General features: G+C 44.8%; 1 long non-coding RNA gene, 1 other non-coding gene and 1 pseudogene across 2 annotated transcripts; 1 reads left to right on the top strand and 2 right to left on the bottom strand.

Moving 5' to 3' along the window:
- Positions 1-411: 411 nt before the first annotated feature.
- LOC122477787 lies at positions 412-3820 on the bottom strand (annotated as a pseudogene).
- Positions 3821-4084: 264 nt separating this feature from the next.
- LOC122477790 lies at positions 4085-6568 on the bottom strand. Its single transcript, XR_006295761.1, has 3 exons — positions 6046-6568; positions 5412-5603; positions 4085-4460 (listed from the first exon to the last, which is right to left on the bottom strand). It is a non-coding gene; the product is annotated as an uncharacterized LOC122477790 (long non-coding RNA).
- Positions 6569-7575: 1007 nt separating this feature from the next.
- On the top strand, positions 7576-7682 carry LOC122478188. The gene has a single exon (XR_006295918.1). It is a non-coding gene; the product is annotated as a U6 spliceosomal RNA (small nuclear RNA).
- Positions 7683-12575: the final 4893 nt, after the last annotated feature.

Genomic DNA, 12575 nt, shown 5'->3' with positions numbered 1-12575 from the left:
TGCCACTCAGCAACTACATTCCTTTCATACCCCTACTGTGCCTGCTCCACCCCCTCCCCCAGATTGCTTGGCTGATACCTCTACCCCTGCCACAGAGACCACCTTTGGAGAGATTATTTACCAGTTTCGCTAGATTAGGAGGCTTAACTGCACCTCAGAGATGGTTTTATACTCTCATTTCGTCTGTAAAACAGCCCAAGGAGTGGACTGTATAATCCTCATTTTCAGAGGAAGACACTGGGTCACAGAGGGGTCCTATGACTTGACCAAGGTCGCACAGCTAGTGGGTGTTGGGGTCTGGAAGAGAACCCATATTCCGATTCCAGAGCCCATGCCCTTACCACTAGGCTAGACTCCTTGGATCTACCTGATGGCTTTCAGCAATATTGATAAAATCCCAAGGGCTACACAACCACATTCCCACACCCCTGAACCAAGGCTGGGCTGGGAGTGCCACCCAAAACACAGCACTCACTTGGAATTGCTGACAGGGGTAGCAGTGAAAGTCTGGGTGAAGGTACAGATACAAGGTACAATAAGTGAATGTGGTTGAATGTCACTTATATGCCAATGACACTTGGTGGGGGGAGAGGGAAAATAGGTTATGAACAGAACCCTGAGAATTTCTTTCCACTTCAACAACAAACAATACCCCCTTAGAGTTGCACATGCTTGACACACTCACACAGCATTCCCCAGTCAGGATCTTACATGATACTCATGCTGAAGGGGACAAAAGTTCCTGGGAATCGAGGTGTCAGGAATTGGGAGAGCAACAATAGGAGCGATCTGCTCTCAGTGACAGGAATGCTACTATGTGCAGACTCTGTGACAGCCACTCCACAAGTTCATTTGATTCAATTTTCACAGCTGCCCAAGAGATGGATATTATTGGGCCCCTTCTGCAAATGAGGAAAATGAGAGGTTAGGTAATAGGTCCAAGTTTGAAAGGTAAGGATTTAGGGTGAGAACCATCAAACCCCACAGCCTGTTTCCCTAACACCCTGGCACCCAAGGTAGGAATGAAAAACATGCAGGTGTTGGTCTGGGGGCCCACTGGATGGGTGCTGGTTGAAGGTTTGTCACCTGTGTGAACTCAGTCTGAGCTGGGCATGGGGAACGAGGCAGCCACAAGGGCAGGCGACCATCCCCAGAAGGAGTAGAGGGTCAAGTCCCAGGTCAGCATGAAGCTGAGGGTCTGCGGTCCCCTCTTATGATCACCGCCTTCCCTCCTGATGGTCCCAGTGCACCTGTGTCTGCCTCAGTCGGTTCCTTGCCTGAGGGATTATATTCGTTGGGCTACCCATGGATCCTCTGAAGGGCCGGTTTGGATGATGTGACATGTGTGGGGGTGGGGAGGGAACAGTGCCTCTGAGAAGCCTCTCCATCTGTCTCCTCAAACACCTCTGCTCTCTGACTTCCATTCCTGCCTCAGGAAGTCCTCTGCTCCCTGGCAGTCTCCCACTTCTGGCCCCCTGACTCAGGGAACCCTGGTTTGTCTCAAGGAGGGCCCAGCTCCTGGCATTGGGTCATAGGAACGGATGTCATGATGGCAGCCCCCCAAGACCTCAGCCCTCAGCATGGGCAGGAAAAGCCACTATGGCATCCTGGAATTGGAGGAGGGGACACATTTGGTTCAAGGAAAAGAGGGTCCCTCTCAGAACAAGGGAGGGAAGCACCATCTCAGCAGGGAGTAGGAAGGCCTGTCTCAGCATGAAGCCCTGGGGTTGAGGGCCCTTCTCAGTCCCAGGCACCATCACCTGGCCCAAAGTGGTCACTCTGGTTCTGGAGAGGAGATGGAGCCCCGCTTCCTGGAACACACTCATGGGAAGGCATGTGTCTTAGTCTGTTCAGGCTGCTATAACAAAATACTACCAAGCTGGTATCTGATAAATGACAGTAATTTTCTGCTATCCACTCTGTAGGCTGGAAAGTCTAGATCAAGTCACCAGCATGGTCGCTTTCTTGTGAGGGCCCTCTTCCTGGTTCATTCCTGGCATCGTTTTGCTGTGTCCTCACATGGTACAAGGTGTTAGGGATATCTCTGGAGCCTTTTATATAATGGTACTCATTCCATTCAGGAAGGTTGCACCCTCATGACCTTAGCACCTCCCAAAAAACCACCTCTTGATACTATCGTCTTTGGGTGTCAGGATTTCAACAAATGAATGCGGTGAGGTGGGGGACACAGTCAGAACATAGCAGTATGTTAGGGAAAGCTAAGTGCAGAAGGGTAAGAAACAGACCCCAGACCAGGAAAACAGGTAAGCAGGTCACAGGAAGGAAAGGAGATCTCTAAGCACAGGTGAGAGAGAGAGTAGAGAAGTCAGGGCACATGGTCCTCCTCATAGCTGCTGCCTCCTGCAGATGGGCACTGTCAGGTAGCTCATGCTCCCAGGGGCAGAGGTCCCCAGGAAAGGTGTCACAGATTCCCTTCTAGCCACAGCTCCCTCACTTTGTCCAGCTCCCAGGCTGACGTCTGCTGAGAAATATGGGGAGGAAGCTGGAAACGAGTCCCAGGGAAAGAGAGACATGTGGGCCCCTGCACCCCCAGCCCCCACTTTTCTACACAGGTACCTTCTCCTGCCTCTTGTCATCACTGATAAACACTACCACCCACCGTCAACCCCAACTTTGATCTGGCTCCCTCTTCCCACCTCATTCTTGGAGAGCTTCAGGATCTTGACTGTGGGGACCATCTGTATAATGTCAGACAGGCCATCCAGCCTGTACAGTTTGTTGTTGATCGAGTTCAAGGACAACAGCTTTTTGTGAGGAGTTAGAGTGACAGTTACTATCTAGGGCCTCAGAAACAAGTCTTCCCTCCACACCATTCGTACCATCCTCTACCATAAAAACAGCACTGGGCATAAGGTCTCACATCAGGGGGAACTCTTTTCAATGATCTTCAGGGTGGCAGTCATGCATTTTCTTGAATTCAGGATTATATCAATATCATGGCCCACCAAGTCTTCAACAATCTGAGAAGAGGCAATAGGAAGGCTGAGAGGGGTCCAGAGCCAGTACCAACCCCTCCCCACATTGTCATCCTTTAAGTCTCCCTCCCAGGCAGATCTCTGCCCTAGCATTACTGCTGTCAACTGTACCTGGGTCAAAGCAGAGCCTCTGGAGGTCAAGAGTTTGCTGGGAGACATCATAGTGTTTGTTCATGGTCAGCTGCAGAGAGAGATGGAGAGAGCCACTGTGAGGCTCTGGTGGGGATAGGGAAATCGGGGGCTGGAGGAAGAAGAGGTAGGTCTGGGTATGAACACACAATGGGCCTTGAGTCTGCATTACCTTTAGATGTTCCATTTCTTCTGGCTCCAACTCATACCACACAGAGTAGGGTACAGCAGAATGACTGACAAAGAGATATCTACAGAAAGGAGGGGTGGGGTAAGCACTAGGAACTCTCATTCTAAAGAAGACAGCTAACCCCTGGCCTGTCCTCCTTCCTCAGGACTAGGTACAGGTAATGTCCTTGACACAAACCTTCTGGTTCTCCTCGTTACACTTCTTAGAGCTGACACCCTTCAATGCAGAGGCAGTGTCAGCATCCTGGACAAAGTTCTAGGCCTGTGTTTTCACATAGTGGAACTACAGGTGGCAGAAGCAACAGAAAAAGTGCTGGAGAACCAGCTCTCCCCCTTCCCTGTGCCCACTCCTCTGGCTTCAGCATTCTCTTATACATCAAAAGGGGTGAAGGGTACACTGCAATGGCTCAGGATTGAAATCAGTAGCCATGTATTGTCATACTTTCTTCCATAGGGCATGTAGGGGGTAAAAGAGAGGATAGGAGAGAAGAGTGGCAACATAGAATTAAGACTAGAGAACAGATCCTTTTCCAACCACCTACTGAGCTTGAAAAGAAAGTGCTAAAAAAAAGGATCATTGACATAATTTCATATTTTGTACCAAATATGGATTTCTTTATTTTTATTGTTTTATTTATTTTTTTTGAGAGAGAGAGAAAGCATGCTCAAGTGGATCAGGGGCAGAGAGAGGGGGACAGAGGATCCAAAGCCGGCTCTGTGCTGACAGTAGTAAGCCCGATGTAGGGTTTGAACTCGTGAACTGTGAGGCCATGACCTGAGCCAAAGTTGGACACTCAACTGACATTAGCCACCCAGGTGCTCCCCCAAATAGGAATTTATTAAATTCCCTTTCTCTCCATTCAAAGCTCTCCTCCAAATAAACACTTAAGATATTAGACGTGATCTTCCTTTTATAAATTTCCAGGAGATTCTACCTCACGAAGACCCTGCTTGCCCCTCAGATAAAGTCTCCAGAGACTCGACCTCCATCTCCCGCACTCATCTTGAGCCAAGCTGAGACATCCAGTGGAAAGTTGCTCCATCGCCTTGGGTGCAGTTTTCACCTTTTCTTTTAGCCATCCTCTACTCTTATCCCTTTACATCATTTCTCTGAACCTACCCTTAGGTGACCGAGGCAGATAACTCCTAGAAGAAATAAAAAAGAAAGAAAGAAAGAAAGAAAGAAAGAAAGAAAGAAAGAACACGTTACAAATCTCACCTGTTCCCAGCAAAATAATCTAGCATCTCTACACAAGACCATCGCAGCTGCCCTGACCTGTCTCTCCTGCACATTCCATATGTCTTGCCAGAACTGTGATCTTGAACCTACTCCCATGGTTCCATCTTGCCCATTCACCCTCATTTATCTCCATGGAGTAATTCTTTCTTTCCTTATGTCCACATTAGCATGGACAAAACTTTAATAATGCCCCTGGCCCCTCCTATGGTACAGTTCATTGGCTTAGTGGATGCTGTGGGGAAGTGGAGAGAAAGAAGAAATCCATGAGTTCTAAAAATGATTTCTACACTTTTGCCCCACGAATACCAAGACTACCATTAAGATTGCTCAACCATTAATTAATGCCTACACTCTGTCATGTTGTAGGAAAAAAAAGATGTAGTTAACTACAGGGTTACGTATTCCACTGCCTAGTACAAATCAACCATGATGACTGATCACTTAACATTGTTAAAGAAGAGACAACAGGCCCCAAATGGAGTCACTAATGCTAAGCTTGTGTCACCTAATTTCAGGTGATTACACCTAATACAGGTCACCTCATTGACTTAATACCTAACCTAATTGCAGTTTCAGCCTCTCTCAGGAATGTAATCTTAACTAGTCAGTCTGGCATCTTCTGGTCAGTACTAGTGAGGTAATCTGCTTAATAGGCCCCTGCCATCCCCCAAAAGGAAGGTCACCTTGTCTGAAACAATCAACTATTTGTCAGTAATTTCCTTGTCCTGTTGCTTTCTGCCTATAAAGGTCTTCCATTTTGACCAGCTCTTAGGAACTTCTTTCCATTTGCTAGATGGCATGCTGCCTAATTCACGGATTGTTGAATAAATCCAATAATATCTTTAAAATTTACTCACTTGAATTTATTTTTAACACTATCTTATTTGGGGTTGTACATAAGTATCATCCATTGCTGCTTCTCCTTCTTGTTCATGTATTCATGAAGATGAATGCCAGAAATGCCATGCTTATATCAGCTTTCATACTTCCTTGGGAAACACCCAGGTATCTAGGTCCTCTTTGAAAGGAATGATGTCTATCAATGTACTCTGAAATCAGGAAGAACGGTATAAAAACAGCAAAACTAAAACCAAATCAAGGTAGAAAACACATCAATGGCATGAATAACAGAGAAAAGTCCTGTGATAACTTTTATGAGTAATGAAGAAATATCGTTGACTTTTTTCATCTAAAAAGAAATATAACAACAACATGCTTTAAGTTTGGAAACCTCCACTGTGGATCTGCTTCCTGGAAGATGAGAGGTAGGGAGCATCCTCAGCCCGGGAGAGAACAAGCACACAAAGAAGGGTTGGGCAGAGGCTCCATTCTGAGATCTTAGTTCCTGCTCTGACATTTCCAGGCTGGGTGACCTGGCACAAGTTAATTGCTGTCTATAACCCCCTACTCCAACCTGAGCTCTAAAGCAATAACAGAATCTACCCTGACTGTGTGGTGCTATGTTTCAAGAGTCAAAGGCAAGTTACCCACCTGGATGGAGAATTCTATAAACAAACAATTAGTCTGAAGAAATACCCAGCATTAAGCCTGGTGAGACAAAATGATGGAGGATCCTGAAAGAGAAAGGACAAGAGTTGAAGGTGTCGTAGGAAATAATAAAAACGTATGTTCAATTGGTCCCAGATAAAAAGGAAAGGCAACAGTACAGAAGATATATTTAAATAAATGATAGTTAGGAAGTTTAAAAAGTGACCAAAGACATCAAGTCACAGATTCACGAAGCTCTGTGTTTGTCAAGCCTACAGGGGTATGAGGAAAACCAAACCTAGGCCTTATTGATTATCTCAAAAGAAAGGAAAGGAAAAGGAAATTAGAACAGGTAAAAATAAATATAAAGCAAATATTAGGATGACATGTTTAAGCCAAATTATGTATGTTAATGCCATTACATGTAAGCAGATGAAATATTCCAAATCGAAAGGCAAACATCAGGCTAGATAAAAATTCCGTCAAATGCACCTTAGAAGAGACACATGTAAAGTTTATTGATACAGAAAATTAGGGGAAATGGCAATTTAAACATTAACCAACAGAAATCTAGTATACCCATCTTAATTGGGTATGCTACTATACCCATCTTAATTGGTCTTTTTGCCCCTCCTGCTACAAAGGTCCGAAAATTCTTGGAATATTCTATGTTGAAAATGATAAATCTGTCTTTTTTATGTTAGTGAGATGACTTTTGGAAAACACCTAAGGTTGGGGGTTGGTTGCCAGAAGAACCCACCATGAGATTAGAGGGTTAGAACTTTCAGTCCTACTTCCCTGACCTCTAGGGAAGGCAAGGGGCTGGAGACTGAGTCCAATCACCGATGGCCAATAATTTAATCCTGACCATGTAATTAAGCCTCCATGAAATACCCCAAAGGACCGGGTTCAGAGATTCCAGGTTGGTAAACCGGAATGCCTCCACGTGCCACTGTGTCGTGCCCCAAACCTCACGGGGACAGAAGCTTCTGCGTTTGGAGCCTCACCCCATGTATCCCTTCATCTGGCTGTCAATTCCTATTCTTTCATATCCTTTGTAATAAACCAGTGATGTAGTGAATAAACAAGTTTCCCGAGTTCTGTAAGCCACTCTAGCTAATTAATCGAATCCAAGGAAGGGGTTGTGGGAACCTCTGACTTATAGCCAGAGTGTCAGAAGCACAGGTAACAACTTGGACTCGAGATTAGCATCTAAAGTACAGGGCAGCCTTGTGGGAATGAGCCCTTAACCTGTGGAATCTGATGCCATCTCCAGGCAGATGGTGTCAGAATTGAGTTACCTTATAAGACACCCAGCTTGTGTAGGAGACTTGCTTGAATATGTGTGGGGGGAAACCCACACATTGGAATTGGGTACAGTATATTAACACCTAAGACTGACAGAAGTAAATGGAAAAATGGACAAATCCACTATCACAACTGGAAATTTTAACACATCTCACTGAGTGATAGCTAAAACAGGGAAACAAAAATTCAGTTAGATGAGTTAGATTTAAACAATGTTAGTAACAAGTGCTTGCTTCAGCAGCACATATACTAAAATTGAAATGATACAGAGAAGATTAGCATGGCCCCTGAACAAGGATGACACTCAAATTTGTGAAGCATTCTGTATATTTTTTAAAAATGTTATTAACCAATTTATTTACTTAACTGACATGAAACATGGCAGAATAAGTCACATGCTGGGGCATAAAGGAAGCCTTGGGAAACTTCCAAGAGCATAATGCAATCTAGCCTGAGTGGTTGGTGTGAAGATTCAAGGATAATGTTGGGTTCTCTGCCACTCTCCTACCTTTACATCAATCGCAAGAACATTAATCTCCAACAACCCCCTGGCTCCAAAAGACCCTCTCCACATACCAAACCCGGACCTGAGAGGATCACATGACTCTGGCCTTTACCCTCAACTAGATGTCTTAAAATATACCTGAGATTTGCGGTAAATCAGTTACAGTGAGATGGCAGACATGGAGCCAATGTCCTTGAAAGAAGAGTTTATTACCTACAGGTCCCAAGAGGAGGGGACATACAATAACACTCAGGGCCACACGAGGAAGCTCCTGGTGGAGCTGTCAGGTGGCAGACAGAATGAGGGGGAAACATGAACCAGAATCTTTATTCTGGTTTTATGGAAAGGAACGGGAGAAGCAGGATCAGTATGCTGAGTAAAACTTTGGATTGAAAAGTTGGAATAATTTTGGTGGGCTCTGAGTGATAAGGGTGGCCCCTAGTTGTCCAGTGTCTGGACTTGGGGTGATTTAGGGAAAGGAGAATATTGGACTGGGGTGTGAGAGTTTGATAAAGGAGGTGGCTGGGGGTGTGGGCTCTGGATTTGCTGGTTTACATATCAAAACCATGCTCATAGGCAAGTTGATTGCTAGCTCAAGGAATTAGCTCACCCTAGGAGACCCAGTTCCTCACCAGGTCCACAGGCTCTTGTGGTATCAAACCATCAGAAAATATAGTTAATAGAAAACATGATGAATACACCGAGGGTAAGATTTCACCTCAGTCATAACCATAGCCATAGGAGGAGAGGTTTTCCATGTAGAACTAGGATAAGTGTGTCATGGCCCATTGGGGTCATGTCCTCAGAAGAAAGTAAAACACTCAGCCTGGGCACTTGCCACCTCCCATCCAAAGGGGGATTACTGGGTTCCTGTTGGATGGAGTTGGAGAGGGGGCCCAGAACCCTCCTGGCCTGTGGGGTCCTGAGACTGAGGACCAGCACTGACCAAGCCACCCATGGAGTGACCTGCAGGCAGTGACCCATCACCAATGTATTCACAGGGCGCTTATGAGGGTCTGAGGCTGGAGGTTTGGAGAAGATCCAGGAGGGCTGCTGAGGAAGGCAAGAGCAGACCCCAAACCACTTTGTCAGGGCCACACAAACAAGATGGAGTCCTGATAGGAAAACCCTTCCCCAGGGGCATAAGGAAGAGAGTGCTGGCAGCCGGAAACACACACACACACACCTTCCAGTTCTTACTTCCCCCTGAGTTTTGTGACCAGCCTAATGCCCCAGGAGCTATTTCCAACTGCACCACTCTTACACAGGAGGCCAACCAGAGTCCAGGAAGCCTAAGACCCAAGTACTTGTAACTGCAAATATAGGAGATTCTGTGGCCTACTGTATAACATGATGTTCCTTCATTTTTCCTCAAAAGGGGATTCTGACCACATAGTCACCAGTTCCTTGCCTTTGCTGAGGTTGCTGAGTTTTAGCTACAGGAGTTTCTCTGGGGCCATTCAGATACTACAGAGAAATCGAGACCAGAACTGAGCTCCATGAGATACGATGACGCTGCCATGCATAGCTGCAACTAACTCTTTCTGCAATACAGTTGACCCTTGAACACAGGGTTCAAATGCACAGGTCCATTTATAAGAATATTTCTTTTTTACACTTCAGTCCTATAAATGTATTTTCTCTTCTTTACGATTTTCTTCATAACATTTTCTTTTCTCCATCTTACTTTCTTATAAGAATACAGTATATAGGGGCACTTGAGTAGCTCAGTCAATTAAGTGTCTGACAGTGGATTTCAGCTCAGGTCATGATCTCACAGTTCATGGGATCAAGCCCTGTGTTGAGCTCTGTGCTGACAGCACAGAGCCTACTTGGGATTCTCTCCCTCTCTCTCTCCTTCCCCTCCCCAGTGCTCTGTCTGTCTCTCTCTCTCTCTCTGAAAATAATTAAATATTTTTTTAATATTTTTTAACACTTATTGATTTTTTGAGAGACAGAGAGAGACAGAGCATGAGTGGTAAAGGGGCAGAGAGAGACACACACAGAATCCAAAGCAGGCTCCAGGCTCTGAGCTGTCAGCACAGAGCCCAATGCGAGGCTCGAACTCACGAACTGTGAGATCATGACCTGAGCCGAAGCCGGACGCTCAACAGACTGAGCCACCCAGGCGCCCCATAAATATTTTTTTAAATAAAGTATATAATACATATACAAAATATGTGTTGATCGACTAGTTATGTTATCAGTAAGGCTTCCAGTCAGCAGTAGGCTATTAGCAGTTAAGTTTTGGGAGGAGTAGAAGTTATACGTAGATTTTCAACTCTAGGGGGGAAGGGGGTCAGCGCCCCTAACTTCCACATTGTTCAAGGGACAACTGTACATGAGGTTTTCTGAAATAAGTGTAAAGTAACAGAAACATTTCAAATAGCCACATGGCAGGAAATAACTCCAGCACATTCCAAAGAGGTTACACACAAAACAGCTGGAGGGTCTAAAGGAAACAGCAAACATTTGGTGGGTCACTATGAGGAGAATAGGAAGAAAAGATTGGTTTTTCCTTTTAAAAATGTAGTTTTTCCCTTTAAAAATGGCAGAGAAGTGGGGAGACGGAGATTTTCCTCATCCCTCAAACACAGCCATATTGAGGTCAGATCACTTGGGACACCCAGAAAATTGATCTGCAGAGTGGCAGAAGGATCTCCACTGTTCAAGGAAGACTGTTTGGCCGGATCAAGGTTCATGTATGTGAATTGGGAGAGATAAAATGGCACAACCATGGAAGGGAGGGAACCCTTTCTGTGGAGAGACAAAGGGGAGAGAAAGAGAGAGGTGTTGTGAAAGTGCAGCATCTAGTTAGCACAAGAGGAAAACCTCTCTGGACCACGGACTAGGGAATGGGAAATACGGAGAGTGCCAGTTTTTTGTTTGTTTTTTTGTTTTGTTTGGTTTTGTTTGGTTTGGTTTGGTTTGGTTTACAAACAGCCTTTGGAGCCAAACCTCAGAGGTTTCCTAAGTGTGTGACTTTCTCATGGACGGAGCCAGGAGCCATACTCCTGGGGTAGAGGGAGCCAGCCCCAGAGTGCATATTGTGGTGTAGCGATCTCACGGACACACTGGGAGAGAATAGTCCCCTTACTGGAGAACATTGGGAAGAGGGTTTATTGCCTCTCCGAGGACAAAAGACCTTACAGGAGTCAAAGGCCTTTTATCAGCAGGATGGAGAGGCGCTAATCCAGAGCAGGGGAGAGGAGCCACTGAGCTGGGTCCTTTAAGACACTGGTTTTGAATCCCAGCCAAGCGCCAAGAAGGCACAGAACTATAGAGCAGGACAAGCTGAGTGCCCTCTTTTTTCTGTGAGGGCTGCCTGAAAAGGCTGCATGGTTTGAGACACCCAGTCAAGGGAGGAAAGATTGGGATGTCACCATTTTCCCCCACAACAACACAGTTGGACTTGAGAGAGTAGCACAGCTGTGTCCAGTGGAGGTGGGAGACGCTGATATCAAACCCTGCCCCTCCATACCTGACAAGGGCTTATTTACTAGAGCAAGACTGACTGACCCAATACAGCCAGTCTCTCTCCCAGACCAGCACAGCCAACAGCCCTAGGCACCAACAGAGAACTCTTTTTTGTTTGTTTTTCTTTCCTCCCTCTTCTTTTTTTCTCTTGGAACCAGGCTCATAGTTTCTGATTTGTTTTTGGTCAAATATATATATGTATATATTTCATCAGGCATTTTCATTCTGTTTTTTTTTTCTTTCATCTTATCTCTTTCTTCTTTATTTTCCTTTCCCTTTCTCTGGAATTAGCTTTATAAGTTTTTGATTCTCTGGGTTTTTTCTTCCTCTTTTTTTTTCTCTTTTTATGGGATCAGGCTTCCCCCATTTTTTTTAATCTTTTGTTTGTTTGTTTAATATCACTTCAACAAACAAATCAAAGCACACCTAGTTAAAGGTCCAAAAACTTCACCCCTACAAGAAAAGAGGAGGTCTGCAGAGGACAGACAAGTGGAATAGAGCAGCCAAAATGCAACAACAGAGTGCACACAACATACACCGAAAACACTTCCTGAAGTGCCATGCACTGGACAGGGTATGACCCTTTTATAATATAGTAGCATCCTCAGGTGCAAGACACATAACAAGTTTTAAAACCCGCAAAAGGCAGAAACTTAGCCAAAATGACAAATGGAGGGATTCTCCCACAAAGAATGTTCACGAAAAAATCACAGCCAGAGAATTGCTCAAAACAGATATAAGCAATATATATAGAATTTAGAGTAACAGTCATAAGACTAACATCTTATGGGCTTGAGAAAAGCATAGAAGACACCAGAGAAACCTTTGCTTCAGAGATCAAAGACCTAAGAACTAGTCAGGATGAATTAAAAAATACTATAATTGAAATGCAAAATAAACTAGATACGGTGACAGTGAGGACTGAGGAAGCAGAGGAGAGAATAGGTGAAATAGAAGATAAAATTATGATAAAAATGAAGTTTTAAAAAAAAAGATGGAAAGGAAATTACTAGATCACAAGGGGAGAATTAGAGAACTAAGTGACTCCAGGAAAGAAAACCATATTCATATCACAGGAGTCCCATAAGAAAAAGAGCAAGAAAGAGGTACAGAAGGTTTATTTGAACAAATTATAGCTGGGAACTTCCCTAATCTGGGGAAGGACACAGGCATCCAAGTCAAAGAGGCACAGAGAACTCCTTTCAAAATCAACAAAAATAGCTCAACACCACAACATATCATA

The sequence above is a fragment of the Prionailurus bengalensis genome, chromosome X, assembly GCF_016509475.1.
Source record: "Prionailurus bengalensis isolate Pbe53 chromosome X, Fcat_Pben_1.1_paternal_pri, whole genome shotgun sequence".
NCBI classification, from domain to species: domain Eukaryota; kingdom Metazoa; phylum Chordata; class Mammalia; order Carnivora; family Felidae; genus Prionailurus; species Prionailurus bengalensis.
Note: the sequence above shows the minus strand (reverse complement) of the source record. Positions and strands in the feature narration are given on the sequence as shown.